General features: G+C 42.4%; 1 protein-coding gene across 1 annotated transcript in view; it reads right to left on the bottom strand.

The window, feature by feature from the left end:
• The window catches only part of LOC103182948 (spermatogenesis-associated serine-rich protein 2), a 45,204-nt gene extending 32,918 nt beyond the window's left edge, over positions 1 to 12,286 (bottom strand). The window contains exon 1 of the mRNA XM_042336229.1: positions 12,231 to 12,286. The gene's annotated coding sequence lies outside the window, so the exon portion shown is untranslated. The remainder of the gene's footprint in view (positions 1 to 12,230) is intronic.
• Positions 12,287 to 16,173: the final 3,887 nt, after the last annotated feature.

The raw sequence follows: 16,173 nt of genomic DNA, 5'->3' as shown, positions 1-16,173 counted from the left end.
CCTGTAGCTCAGTGGTTAGAGCACTCGCTTTGCAAGCGAGACACCTGGGTTCAATTCCAGGCAGGACGAAACCTTGGGCAAGTTTCCTTACTCCACACGCCTAATAATAATCCCTCCAAAAACAAAACAATAATAAATTGGTCATTTTCAATCCACGATTGTTTGTGGGACACTGCTGTGCGCAATTGGCTGCCGCGTTTCGCCCACAAAAAATATACGGTTAATTCACTTTACAGCATATTCTGTGAAGCACTTTGAGATGTCGAAAAGACGTGTAAAGCGCTATATCAAATGCAAGGATTATTATTATTATATTATTACTGTAAAGTATGGTGACTGTGTATTTTGTCCGTGAAATGAGTAGGAGAGGCAAAGAGAAACGGTTACTGTCTTCGGAATGATGAAAAATTTTAGGATATTAGCAAAGCAATAGTAATAGGATGTCTTGCACTCTCTCTCTCTAACTGGGAAATACTCAAGATAAAGCCAAGAGCATTTGATGCTACAGTCTCACTTCAGCTAGGTTTTGTGATTGCAAGAAAAAAAATCGATAAATATATTCAGCCTTTTTCATATCATTACTTAACATTCAGGCTGCAAAACATTTTGCAGTTTGAATGACCCAAACCCGAGAGGAGCCTGGTAATGGATTACACCACAGCCCAAGAACAGGGGCATCTTTCCTCTCCATCCACTCATTAATTCAAAATAGAAATCACAGCACGAAACATAGGAAACAATTCAATGTGAAAAAAACCCACTGTGGTCTACTGAGTATTTATGAAGATTAGATATTTCAGCAACAACAAAATTACATTTGTATAGCGCCTTTCACATTGGGAGGACATCTCAGAGCGCTGGACAGACAGAATTACGGACCCGAGCTAGGGGTCGGGGTGGGGGAGGGTTGAGGGCAGGGGGGAAAGCAGGGAGATTGAAAGCACGGTCGAAGAGGAGGGTCTTGAAGGTGGCAGGTCATTAGAAGAGGAGAATCTATGCACCTCTATGCATTGTGACTGAGCCTCTTGTTCCAATCTGCCCAGAATGAGGAGGGCAAAATCACCAGAGCTTTATTGATCTGAGCAGAAATTGGGCATTAAGTTTGTAAATTCTTCCCCGCATGCATCTAATGCTCTGCTAAACATAAAATGAATACCAGAGCTCAGTCCAAATATTTGCATTTTTTTTCTAATTCAGACCCAAAGGACCCCTGAACTTTTTTTTCTTTTCTACTGCAGTGGGAGCTGTAGTAGTTCATATTACATTCCTGCTTGAAAATTAGCTGGAGTTTTGGTACTTAGCTCATCATTAGAATCAAAGCTGGGAATGCCTGGATTGAATTGAAACGGGTTCCCATGCACTTTTCTGGCAAAGTGCCGAACAGATACTTTTCACTGGTCCTGTATAAAATATTCTCCGGCACAAAAGAAAAAGCACAGAGATACGGGCTGTTAATTCGAAAGGTCATGCTTCATTTCAAGCTGAAATCGAATTATGCCGCTTCATTGAGAAGAACCCATGAATATTGATTTGAATACTTTGGGAATTAATTGATGCTTGAGCAAAGAAATCCCACAAAAGAATGCTACCACTAAGCATCCTTCTATCAGCTGGGATTGGCTGGACGGCCAGTGTGTGGAGTTGCGTTCTGAGAAGCATGTCGGTTTCACATTCCTTCACATATAACCATACCCTATGTCGGGCAAGTTTCCTTACACCACACGTCCCTGTTTACTGAGTAGGAACCCGGTTTTTAGTCGATTAGTGGATCGCTTTCTGGTGGTAATAATCTCTCCAAAAGAAAAATAATAATAATAATAATTTTAATTTGGTCACCCAATCCATGACTGTTTGTGGGACACTGCTGTGTGCAATTGGCTGCTACGTTTCGCTCACAAAATATACGGTCAAATCACATTGCAGTATATTCTTTGTTTGAAGCGCTTTGAGATGTCTGAACGGAGTAATAATGTGCTATATCAAATGCAAACATTACTATTATTATTACCTTAACCAGTATGATGTGCCCACTCATGCTATATGAAACTCCCCCTACTATAGGCAGGGAGATTTGCCTTTTAATAAACAAGTCTCTGTGTGGAGCAGCCTGGGTTGGAGTTATGGTGCTGTAAGCCAGCAGCTTTACCGCTGCTAAGCTCCAGTGGTAACAATACAACACACACAGATAACAGCCAGCATATTCAAAGCTTTATCTACTGTCAGAGTTTATAAACTGTTCTAGTGATGCAGGAACTTTATTTAAACCTCTTATTCAAAATACAGTTTTATGACTCACTCTCAGCACAGATAAGCACTTTATAATTGATAAACACCCGCTTGCAGTTTGCGATTTGCTCCTGTTAAAGGAGCACAAAGCATTTGTAAGATGAAGCATTTCTAAAACATGTTGTTGCGTAGCGTATGCACAAACTTCAATGAAAAGAAACTCAGAGTTTTTGCTTAAGTGAAACAATAAGTCACAGTGGCATTTTCAACTGATACAACAGACGATAGAAACAAACTGGGAGAAATCAGAGGAGCTTTACAATTAAGCATTGGGCAACCAGGTCAGAGCCAAGGTTCATATGATGCCACAACAGACCATACAATGGCAGAGCAAAGGAATGTACCCATGGTTGCCCACAAAATAAGCTCCAGTACTCTGCCATGTGGTACGGAGTAGAGTTTAAAGGGAAGCTTGGCACTTCATTGTTACTCTCAAACATTGGTTAGTCACTATAGGCTTACATCGATTGTATATATATATATACACACTTTTATATATTTATATACTTGGTAGTATATCCTATGAAGCATTTTGAGGAGTCTCAATAACATGATGTGGTGCTATATCAAATGGAAGGATTATTATTATTACAGGGGCACCTTCAACACAGCACTGGGAATACTTTCCAACAGTCTCACTAAGGAATGGAGCACAGGGAGAGGAGATGAGCTTTAATTAACAACTGGAACGGTTTGCCAGGAAGCGCCTTCTTCATCCGAACCGATCTTGTGAAATGAAGGGACAAAGCAAAATCCATTAAATGCTGGAGAGGAATGTAGAAAAACAAGTAATGAGGAATAATAAAAAAATACATTTTATACAATTATCTGCATATACAAGAAGAGTCCAGCCTCAACTAGACTAATTAAGAACCTCTTTCCCCCACTACAGTAATTGAAAATAAAACTGTATAAAATGGGAAAGTCTAGTCTGACAGAATTAAACATTGACATTGTTATTCTCTATTGGCAGCAGTCAGTGGTTGTCTTTTGGCCATGGAATCTAATTAAAATATGTACATATATATTTGTTGAAGCAGTCTATCAATAGCTTAACCAAGCAGTGAAGAAAAAACATCTGATCTTGATTACAGTTTTCAATTTTACTGGAATGAACTTTATGTAAATGCTGTAATAACAGTCTTGCACGTCAACACATCAGCTTTCACTTTAAATTATTCTAACAGTAATTAGATATAGCACATTATCACGTCTTCGAAGTGTCTCACAAGATTTTACTGTAAAGTGTAATGACTGTGTGTTTGTTCTTGTTCCCACTCCATCTCTATAAAGCGCTTTGAGATGTTTAACTGTGTGAAAGGCATTCCTGTATATAATTGCAAGTTGCTGTTACTGATATAAATTCTGCTCTCACTGGGCTACACAAGCCTTTATTTGTAAAAACAGAAAAAATGTCTTAATCTTTGCTGTGGAAGCTCTTGAGCAGTTCCACATCACATTGGCTATCTAAAAACATTGCTCTTCAGAGGCGGAAATGTCTTTAATTCCTGGTCACAGCAAATGCTGGGCAAGTCATTTCGTTCCTTAAAATCCATTTTATAATGAAAGTTATGTTTGGCAAAGTTACATTGTAAAATTAATGTGGTGTTTCTATTACTGGACGTGACGTATTGAACAGAAGCAAGCAAGACCACACAAGATCAACTCCAAGGACACAATTCTCTACGAACCTTCCAGATGGTTGCTGTGGCTGTAATAGTGAGCATTATTTATGTTTACAACTATCCAAATATTTTGACACATTTTCCACTCTGACTGGATCCTGGGTCTCTTGTCATCATGAGCAGGGCAAGGAGAGAGAGGCCAATGCTTTCTGAATACAAATTTAGGGAACCATGTTTCAGCTGCAGTGAGTGTTGCTAAACAACAGAATTAGATATGACAACTCTCGGAGGTATTGCAGAACCCAGCACTATGTGGAAATAGAAAGAGAAAGTAAAGATTCCCCATTGAAGTGGCAATGCCTGGTGTAGCCATGAGACATTCAGACTAGGAGGACATAGGTTTGAGGAGAGTGATCTGTGACAAATTAGTTGATCTCAGCTGGGATAACATGTTAAATATGGCTTTAACATACACTGTCAGCTAGGGTTCCTGCTCGATCACATTCCAATCACTCTTGCTACAAAATACATGCACATTCGGATGTCATGAGGATAAGATCAGGCTCGGCAGTGAAGGTACTACAGTCAAATCACAGATATGTATGACACAGTAGAAGATCGCACAGCCCATTCTTTCAAATTGGCCCACCAAATACAATGTCAAGGCTTGTTTGTGGATGATGGATTTTGGGGTGATCCTGGAAGGTGCAGATCCCCGTGAAATGGTACCTCGGTAGAAGGTGGGTTGAATAATTTCCACGCATGGAGTAAGCTTTATAATCAGCAAGACTCAGGGATTCAATTTATAATATTTATCCTGTATCACTCAGGAATATGGTGTAAACAAAAGGCCCATAACTTCACCTAATTTTAGCTTGTAAATCCCATTTTGTCTTAAAACTTTTTGTCTTAAAACTTTAAGGTCACACAGAATTTTAGAAAATTCTTAATTTTGGTCTAAATTTGGAAGCCTGTTTTCTGCAGTTCCTGAAAACAACAACACAATTACATTTGTATAGCGCCTTTCACGTCGGAAAGACGTCCCAAGGCACGGGAGAGACAGAGTTACAGACACGAGTTGAGGGTTGGGGTGGGGTAGGGGAGATCAAAAGTACAATCGAAGAGGAGGGTCTTGAGGTGGGTCTTGAAGGTGGCGAGGAAGGGGGTGAGATGGAGGGACTGCAGGATGGAGTTCCGGAGGGTGGGTGCAGTGTGTCGGAAGACCCGTCCACCGATAGTAGGACGAGCAAGGCAGGGGACGTGAAGCAGGTCAGAGCCCGCTGAGTGGAGGGAACGAATAGGGTGGTAGGGGGTTAGGAGGTCGGAGAGATAGGGGGGAGCAAGACCTTGGAGGGCTTTGAAGGTGAGGACCAGGATCTTGAACTGTATCCTCTGTGTGATGGGATGCCAGTGGAGTTGGGCAAAGATGGGGGTGATAGAGTCGCGGAGCCTAGTGCGAGAAAGGACACAGGCTGCAGAGATTGGATGACCTGCAGCCTGTGAAGAGAGGAGTTGGGGAGGCCGAAAAGCAGTAAATTTGCATAGTCGAGCCTCAATGTAATGAAGGTGTGTATGAGGGTTTCGGCGGCCTGCAGTGTGAGACAGCGTCTTCCAAACTAAGACTGAATTTGAGAATTTTCTATCATACTGTGCGATATTGAATTGTAAAGCAAATGGTTGTATAGACTGGGACTGGGTGGAATTTCAGGCCTGCTGCCTTCAACAAGTTGAAGGAAGCACCATGTGATGGGAGTCAATTCAGATCACATGAAAAGATCTCAAAGGCTGAGAAGTTGTTGGCCCTCAGGTTGGTGCAGGGAGTTGGAAGGGACAAGATGATGGCAGAAGAAAGTCGGAACAATGGTGTAACACATGGGTTAAAGCACTCGGCTTATATAACACCAGAATGTTGTTAAAACAATAACCCACAATGGCCTCCTCAATTTGGACTTCACTGAAAGCTAAAATGTAAGAAGGTCATTGCAGACCATGAGAAGATTCTATCTTCATTGGATGATATTGATCTGACTAATCTCTTATCGAATGACATTGATCTGACTTCCTAGAGGAGACTGAAGCTTTAAACGTCAGAAAGAATAGAAGTAACAGAATATTTCTCCTCCATTTAACTAAGAGAGGCTTTCCTTTTTAATGCACTGGCAAATCATGTTACGCAAAGACTCCTTAGCCTCTGGTGCTCTCTGAATGGTGAGGTGCTGACTGCTGGGCTCACTTCCTTTTCCACCGCCCCTGGTGTTGCTGCTGCACAGTGACCACGGTTAGAAAAGAGGTTTCTGTAGCAAAAATTCCAAAGCCATTCCCCTTTGGAAAATTCCATCTCACTTCTTGCGCATGCTGCACCCTAGTGCAATGTGTTCAGATTAAAATTTTGGAATGATAAGCCGCAGTCTTTCACAGACTCACCTTAAAATAACAAGCAACAGCTTTTTTTAAATTTATTTATTTATTCCGCCCACACTCTCATGCCTCGCCCATCCTCTCCTCCAACGCCAATTGCGAGGAGATGCTGGACTTCCTCGAAACCAAAGTCGAGGGGATCTACTCAGCTGCCCTTGCCCTTCTGACCACTGTTTCCTCCCCATCTCCCCACCACACCCATTCCTCCCTCAACAACTTCAAACCTGTCTCCCCCTCCTCTCCAACCACTACTATAACCCACATGAAACCGACCATCTGTTCCCTCGCCCCATCCCTACCCTCTCCTTACCTCCCAGCTCCACCTCCTTACACCCTCCCCCCACTCACAGATATCATAAACCACTCCCTGTCCACTGGCACAATTCCCATGGCTTTAAAAAGGCTGTCATCACTCCTATCCTTAAAAAAACCTCTCTGGACCCATTCCTGCACTCAAACTACGGCCCCATCTCCAACCTGCCTTTTCTAGGTCCTGGAACAAATTTGTTGCTTCCCAGTTTCGCTCCTTCCTCTCCCACCACCCCCTTCACAATCCCCTCCAATTGGACTTCCGTGCCACCAACAGCACAGAAATAGCTTTGGTCAAAGTGACTAATTACATTTTGTCCATCTGTGACCAGGGCTCGCTCTGCCTCCTCATCCACCTTTACCTCTCTGCTACCTTCAATACCATTTACCACTCTATCCTCCTCAATCAACAACAACAACTTGGATTTATATAGCGCCCTCCACGCCTGATGGCGTCTCAGAACGCTTCAATCCACCTCTCCTCTCACCTCAACCTTGAATGGTTCAGACAGTACCTCCCACACCATCTCCACTTCATCTCCACAAACAGCTTCTCCTCCACTACCTGTACTGGTTCATGCAGAGTTCCTCGGGGCTCTGTCCTTGGTCCCCTCCTTTTCAATATCTATATGCTCCCTCTTGGTGACATCATCCAAAGACATGTGGTCAATTTCCACATTTATGCAGATTACACCCAACTCTATCTCTCTGCCTCCAATCTCGACTCTAGGACCACTGCTGTCCTGACAGAATGTCTGTCAGACATCAAGTCCTGGATGAGAGCTGACTTTCTACAGTTGAATGTCAACAAGACCGAGGCTCTCCTGATTGGCTCCAATTAGGGCCTCCGCACCTCAGGCACTGACAGCATCACCATCCGAGGATGTACACTCCACCTTATTAAGCCGGTCCAGAACCTTGGCTTCTTGTTTGACCCTCAACTATGCTTTCTACCCCACATCAGTGCCATGGAGTCCTGTGGAGTCCTGTAGCTCGCAAGCGAGAGACCCGAGTTCAATTCCAGGCGAAACCTTGGGCAAGTTTCCTTACTTCACACAGAGCCTAATAATAATCCCTCCAAAACAAAAACAATAATAAATTGGTCATTTTCAATCTACGACTGTTTGTGGGACATTGCTGTGCGCAATTGGCTGCCACGTTCGCCCACAAATATATCCAGTCAATTCACTTCACAGGGTGTTCTGTGAAGCACTTTGGGATGACCTCCCGACGTGAAAAGCGCTATATCAAATGCAAGGATTATTATTATTATTATGACCTGCTCTGCATTCCCCCACCTCCTCAACATAGCCTGGCTCTGCCACTGTCTCACACCTCAGGCCACCGAGACCTCATACACAAATCTGTAAAATCCAGGCTTGACTACGCAAACTCCTTGCTTGTCAGCCTCCCAAATTCCTCCCTCCATAGGCTGCAGATCGTCCAGAACTCTGCAGCTCATGTCCTCTCCCACACCAGGCTCTGCAACCCTCTCACCCCCAATTATTATTATTATTATCCTCGCCCTATTCCACTGGCTTCCCATCACAGAGGATACAGTTCAAAATCGTGGTCCTCACCTTCAAAGCCCTCCATGGCCTTGCTCCCCCTCCCACCTCTGCGACCTCCTAACTCCCTACCAATCTGCCCAGTCCCTCCGCTCAGCGGTCTTCAGCCTGCTTCACGTCCCCCGCCTCACCCGTTTCACCATTGGCAGTCGGGTCAAACTTCTGCCACTCTGCCCCCACCCTCTGGAACTCCATCCCGCAGTCCCTCAGCCCCTCCCTTGCCTCCTTCAAGACCCATTTCAAGAGTCTCCTCTTCAACCATGCCTTTGGTTACCCTCCTTTCCCCCCTGCCCTCCGCCTTCCCCAATCCCGACCCCCAGCTCGGTCCAAAACATTGATTGTTCAGAGTCTTGGGACGTCCTCCCGATGTGAAAGGTGCTATACACAAGTGATTTTGTTGTTAATTATTTGCTGTTGATAAAAGATAAACGCTCATTTGATACAAACTGTCAGAAAACCTAATACGTGAAGAGCCCTTCGCCTTTCCTCTGGAGTCAAATACTGTGTGTCTCTGTGTTTTTTGTGCAGCGCTTGACAAGAACCGGCTTTCAAATTACGTCTGAATTTAAGAATTTTCTACACCGCTGCACAACTTTCTATTTTAAGACAGAATAGTCTTTCAGGATAAGTCTGAGTGAAATTTCAGGCCCACAAAATACACAGTCACACTATTTTACACTATATCCTGTGAAGCGCTTTGAATGTCTCAACACGATAAGGGGCTATATCAAATGCAAGGATTAACTAATATTATTATGATGTTAGTATGGTTTAAAATCACTCTAAAGAGGTAATTTCTGAATGGTGTTCAGTGATGGGTCAGCCAGACCAATAACACTGTCACTTTATATATGAATGGGTGATATTTTCTAAATATATTTGAGCTTCCTAAAATAGCTACTTTTTGCAGGAGGTTGTTATTTTGTTCATCAGGTATTTTGTCAATCCATTTTTGAATTATTATTAAGCACCAATTAAAATTGCATTTTATTATGAGATGTCAATCATCTTTTGGAGGGCACTAAAGTTTGCAATTCGATAACATTTCGACATGTTGGGAGTTTCCTTTTTCAGAGATTCAATGGTGATTCCATCAAAAAAAAACTACTAGAAACCATGTGAGGAACATTTGGAATTCAAGAAGATCAACGATGTCATGAAAACACAACAGAGAAAGGAGAAAAGTTGCAATAAATGGGCTGAAAGGATAACTCCCTTCTCTTTATAGGAACCTGTGTGCTAACGCAAGCTACACATTGGGAGAGTGGAGATCTCCATTTGCTGAAGCTGTTAAAGGACATGGTTAAAAGTAGCACAGACACCAGGAAGGAGTCTGCTTGCTATGAAATAACACAGGACACCTTTGTCCAGTTCGTACCTTAGGTCAGTGAGACCTGAGGGGCTGAATGTGCTTTGTAGGAAGATAATCCGTGACAAAAGGCTTCAACCTCTTAAGTTCTGCCTTTGAGGGTCAATGATCAGGGCTCTGTTGATCCATGCCATGTGTCACTCAGCAGCAATGCTCAGGAGTAAACACCCGTTTGTACAGTGGCAAGGATTCAGCTCACATCCTGCTGCAATCACTGAGTGAGATTAAGACACCAACAGCTGCAAATTGACCGTACAGGGCACTCTGAGGGTTATGTTCTGCTGGTCAGTAAATTTATCAAACATTTCTAATGGTGAAAATCCAATTACCAATGCACCCACCCACACACTTGTGTTCAATTTAATAACAAGTAGAATAGTCCAACAACAATTTACTATTGATATAGTGCCTTTCACACAGGAGGACATTTCAAAGTGCTTCACACAGCTGACTGGGAGTCCCAGCTGGGGTGGGTTGGGGGGGGTGGAATGAAGGGGGCTGCTCAGGAACACCTCAAAGTTGGTAACGAGCAGGCCAGAGGCAGGCTGCTGCACCAATACACCACTGCTCACCAACATTTGGGGCTGTCTAGTCTTCTTGGCAACAGCTTTCTCTCAAAGCTGCAGTGATAACATTCCGAGTCTTATGGGTTCATCATGCCACAGCTTCGGGTGTAGGAGCGCAGTTATACGTCAGCATTCTGAGTCTCAGCTGGTTCATTGCCATAGCATTGGGTTTAGGAGCTCAGTTCTACTTAAGTCTCAAATTAACTGGAAGTTGTTTCTATGCCAGCAACATCTGCTTTGTGTTAAAGACTCAAATTGGCCAGCAGTCATCTAGGAAGCAACAAAATCAGTACCTTTCAACGAATTATTCAAAGCTATTATTCCTAGAGAATTATATTCTCGGAACTCATTTGGGGACAGAAATCCCACTTGCTATAAGTATGATACAAGCATGTATTCTGATTACATTAGGGAGTACCACAAATATTTATCCATTTGTCTGTGTCCTCCCCCCTCAAACATAAGAACAGGTTTTTAGTGAATGTGATTATAACCACTTTGTGTAGGAAAGGCTGTCTATGCCGCAGTCCAGAAGTTGTTGGCGGATAATCCTGTGCTGAGCACAGAGCAATACAAAAAGCATACATATCTCTGCAGAACCATAAAAATATGAAACATTTGTGCTCGTCATTGCTGGATAAGGGGATATGTTTCTACCTTTTGCACAATGTCACCATTGAGCAGTCCCTGCTCAGGTTTAACAATGGTTTTTCTTCTCTACTACATCAATATGATTCAATTTCCAACATCAGAAGAGGAAAAAACATCTATTCTCATCATATTGAACCGTTTCAAAGCCTTCGACAAGTATTGCTGTCAAGCAGAGCGACTGGCTTAGTAGGCAAATGGAGCAACGATTTGTGCAAGTAAAGTCTCACATGAGATGAATGACTAATTTATCTGGAGGATTTTTGGCTAGGACACATTTTCCTTTCAAATACTGCCAAAGCAACTTTCATATCCAGCTAACCAGCTAGACAGGATCTTGGTTCAAAGTTTCACCTGAGTTTCAAAAGTCCAACAGTTCAACACTTCCCAACCAACAAAGAATTTGTGAGCTCAAATCCCCATGTTGTGCTTGAACCCATAACTTTATGAGTCAGTGGCGAGAGTGTTACTAACAGAGCCAAATGGACACATCAAAAGGATTCAAATATTGCATTAAAATGCGTTGAAATGACTTTCATACCAAATAAGCACAAGCCTCAGTAAGTTTCATAGTCGCACATATTCTACTCCAGTCTTCAGCATCACATGAATAGCTCAGTCTATATAATTTATAATTGCCAGCTGTGCAAACATAGCAATAACCACAACATAGAAATATCTATTGAATAGCTGTAAAAATGCAACCATACTCTTAAATTAAACGGGAGAGCTTTCACAAAAATAGCATTAAGTGCAAAGATATCCTAATTCTGTGTAAATAAAGTCTGGATTTAGCTCAGCAATCCACAGTGGTCTAAGGTGCTTACATAATTAATCACTGTTGCTTCCCCACCGACTTCATACACATAATTCAAGGATTCCGTTAGCGTCTCTTAATCACGTTCAATGCAATTTTTTTTAAAAAAAAACAACACGTTAATTTAGGACAATCGTCAAGGCTTGAATAGTCCCACTTGCACCAGGTTTTTCAAGGAATTTATTTGAGTTGGTTGAAAGACTCACATGCGTTTCGAATGCTTCACACCACACACCATGTGAAACAGCAGAGGAACCAGACTGTGCTGTTGTTTTACAACCTCACTCTCTGCTTGTGAGAGCCCCAGATTAAAGTAAGCTCTACTTTTAGACTTCCAGCAAACACAGGGCAGCCTCACAGAGCAAATCAGACCTGGGGCATTAGCTGCAGCAAATGCCTCCTAACCAGGGTGCAAGAACTCAAACACTTGAAGCAACACAAAAGAGACAAGACGACTGCTGGTCCAAATACCTGCACAGACCAGGCAGACAGGAGGACGTAGTTCCAAAGCACTCGCATTAAATCACTCAATGTCTGTGCCTGAGCTCCCTGAATATTGAGGGGAGGTCAGTTTTTAAACAGTTTTTTTGCTGTTAACTCTGCAAATTCTTAAACTCACTTTACCTCCAGGAAAGGTCTTTCGGCTCCTTTCAGTGCAGAGGGATGACACAGATGGCTTGGCTGGCAGGGCACTGCTTAAAGTATCCAAAGCTGCAGTGAATGAAGCCCTCAATTCACCCGACAAAGTAGTCAGCCAGACGAGCCTTGGCTCTGCCCTTCTGGATGCATTTCACTACGTTTATCAGTGTGTGCAAACACAGCACACAGCTGCCAGTGCAGCCCTTTCTTAGGCTCTGCCAATACTCTCCTTCCTGTCTCACTCAATCTTTCCATTCCCAGCAACACACAGAAAAGAAGAGTAATACAGTCAGGAGGGACCCACTGCAACCGAAGGGAAAGAAGCTGTATAGCAAATAGGTTCAGAAGGGGCTCATTGCTTTCAGTGACTGTGCCCTCTTCCAACTTGCACAATGACATAGCTACAGGAACCACAGTCTGCTTCACAATGGACTCCTGGATTCTCAACTATTTTCAGGGTATTTAGCTCTGCCTATACTGAAATGTCCATGGGAAACGGAAGGCAGGTCTTTTTTGTGATATCCAGGTGTTTTGCCCATAAAATACACAGTGAATTCACTTGGCAATATATTCTGTGAAGCACTTTGAGGCATCCTAGTGATGCGATAAGGCGTTATATCAAATGCAAGGATTATTATTATTAAATTGTGTTGTGCCAATAGCCGTGATTTGAAATTTGATACAGTAAATGTAAGTAGTGCTTACATTTGATACAGTACCCATCATGTTGAAATGTCTCAAAGCGCCTCATTAGTGTAGCATAACTGTATTTTTTGTAGGAGATTGCAGGAGCGGATTTGCACACAGCAGTGCCCCACAAACAGCCAAGAGATGAATGACCAATTTATTTCCATTATTTTGTAATGCTGTAATGAACGTTTTTATTCTATAAGGTTCTATCCACTCCAGCATTGTATTTTACAGAGCTTGGATGCAAACAACATATGTGAGTTATTAGACAATGTGATGTTTGCAACAAAATAATTGCAAAGTTAGATTGTGCATGGTGATGTGGCTCGGGATAAAGTAACAAACAACAATTTACACAAAGACCTCTTATTTCCTTTATACGGGAAAGTTTGTTTCATTCATAAATTGTTTTTTGTGGTGTTAATACAGCAGTAACCAGGTCAGTGGTCAATTAATATAGTGGTAACCAAATTAGACGTTAATGAATTCAGCAGTAACTAGGTTAGAGGTCAATTATTATAGCCATAGCCAGTAAGGCGTCAATTAGTGCCACAATAGATTTTAAACTTTAAAAAATCTCTTTTCTGTGTTTTTGCAAATAATGAACTTGCAAATCAACTCACAATGATAAGCCCAAGAATAAATGCTGGAAATCTGAAATAAAGACAGAAAATTCAGCAAATGCAGAGCCATGTGATCAGAGTATGAATCAAACGGATGTTTTGGGTGGCACATTTCACCGAAATCTATGGAAGATTTCCAGCATCTGCAGTATTTTGCGTTATGCTATTAGCCTAACTGTCTCACCCCTTCTCTTTCTGTCTGAGTCCCACCTCAAATTCAAGCTCTTCAAATGCACCTCCCCACCACCCACCCCTTGCTCGATGTCCAACCCGTCCCTGAAAAATGCTCCAAGACAACAACAACAGTATAGCACCTTTCATGTCGGGAGGACGTCCCAAGGCGCTGGACAGTGTACAGCATTTCAGACCCGAGCTGAGGTCATATATATACATATAAATATATATGTGGGGCACCATATAAATTCAAGTTGTTGTTGATGTTCTGTTACAACAGTTTACAACACATACCAGGAAAGAATGAAAATTACAACAACAGTTAATTTTTAAAGCACTAAGGAAATCATTCAGCATTAAGTAACAGTGAACCAGTTAACATCCATTCCCAGGCCAGTCCAGCTGCTGAAGGGAGCCCTGTGTCTGCTCGAGCTGAATGCACCACTTAGGTTTATTTTTAATTATAGACAGCTATTTATTCTAATGATATGCTGTAGAATATTGAAAAAATCTTCTTTCTCACTCACATAGTCTTCATTTTGGACTCATGACAGCTTTTAATTTATGTCAGCTCTATTTGTTATTCAGCTCATTCCTGGAGTTTTTGAATCAGCTTCCAAATTATCTATTTGTTCGGGTGAACAAAGGCCTTTTTTTAAAAGGAATGATTTATAACAGAGCATGAATGGTACAATAGATTCTGTTGCCCATTTTAGTGCAACAAAAATGGATGCAATAATAGCATAATAAATCCTTGTGTTTGATATAGCACCTAAACATCAAAACGTCTCAAAGTGCTTCAAAGCTGACAGCTATCTGGTGAAGTGGCTGCATTTGCAGAAGGACTACAGTTTAAGGACTACAGTTTAAGAACCTCCCTTCTCTTTTCGAAGAGTGCCATGGGATCTTTAGCAAATAGCCATACGAGACCTCAGTTTAATGTCTCACCTGAAGGATGGACAGTTTAAGAAACCATTTCCAGTTTGTAGAAAAGCTGTTACAAACCCACAGCCCCTGTAAGGTGCCCCTCACTATAGCACACTCTTCTGTTTGGCTAGCAAACACTCTGTTACTGAGACTTCTACCCTAGCACATTTTAAAGTGTAAATAAAGGAAGGAACAAGAAGGAGCATATTTAGGAAATCTCAGTGAGTGATATCGAACCGCCACCCTCCCCTTCTGAATTGGTTTCTGCAGCCAAGATTTTTGAAGCAAGCTCCAGTTTTAAACAGCAAATGACTGGTTCAGTGTTTTTTTCATTGAGTAACTTGAGTCTGCGAAGTGCCTCAGCTCCAATCCCCTTTCTGTGGTGAGTCAGCTGATCTCAGCCAGTGTGGAACTGGCAATGGTACCTTTGGCCTCAGCAGCTTGGGGTTAGGGGTGAGGAGAGGAAATTAGCCAGGAACCCACTGCCCATCACTATCCGACAGCACTGGCGGGAAGTGTGAGTGAGTGGATGGCAGAACGGGTTAGGACAGTATTAAATTCCGATTCAGGCAACTAACTCACTGTCGCAGCTCAAAATTAAGAATAGTCACTTGGATGAGATACTGGAGAAGGATGTTACATTGGTGGAAGGAAAAAGGGAAGAAGAAAACCAGTGATGGAAAATAAAGTAAATTCCTAAAATCTGTCATTGGATACAATTGTACTTTGTGATGCTTTGCTTCCGTGTGTCCATCCTTCAGGTGAGACGTTAAACCAAGGTCTTGTACGCCTATTTGTTAAAGATCTCATGGCGTGCTTCGAAAAGAGAAGGGAGATTCTCAATCAGGCCCCCAGATAAAATTGGGCATTCACTTTGTTGCTGTTTGTAGGACATGGCTGAGTGGAAGTTTGTCAGCACAGGTGCACACAAATCCATAATCACTACCCTTAACAGCAATTCCCTGCGGAAGCCTTTGAGATGGTTGGCATTATAGGCGCTATATCAAGTGCAGAAATTGTTTTTTAGATAACCAATTTTTATTTAATTGTTTAATTAATCCAGCACCTTGGGACGTCCTTCCAACGTGAAATATGCTATATAAATGTAATTTGTTGTTGTTGTAATTGGCTGTTGACCAAAATCCTTTATTGCTTTAAGACTGATCTAGCACCCTACTCTTGTGCACCAAAACACCGCTGCCAAAAACACAACAACTCCACAAATCTGGTGCTATTCTCACTGGGAATCGTAAAAAAAAAATGTAGCTAAAGCTGGTTTCCTTTTCATAGTCTGTTTTGCTCCAGTTGGCTTTCAGGGTTCCTGGGAAGCTGACAGGAGGCAGAGCCGAGCTGCAGGTGACAGCAGAACTGGACCTGTAGCCCACATGTGAATTCAGCACCGAGCAGCTGCTTTCCTCTCCTGGACACAAATTCCACTGAAGATCCATCGAAGGAATTCAGTCCCAGGAGGCTTGTGAAGTTCGCCTGCAGTTGCAAAAGAGAAACTCGTTTAA

Source organism: Callorhinchus milii, unplaced genomic scaffold (assembly GCF_018977255.1).
Source record: "Callorhinchus milii isolate IMCB2004 unplaced genomic scaffold, IMCB_Cmil_1.0 Scaffold6, whole genome shotgun sequence".
In the NCBI taxonomy this organism is placed as follows: Eukaryota; Metazoa; Chordata; class Chondrichthyes; order Chimaeriformes; family Callorhinchidae; genus Callorhinchus; species Callorhinchus milii.
This window is presented reverse-complemented; position numbering and strand designations above follow the sequence as displayed.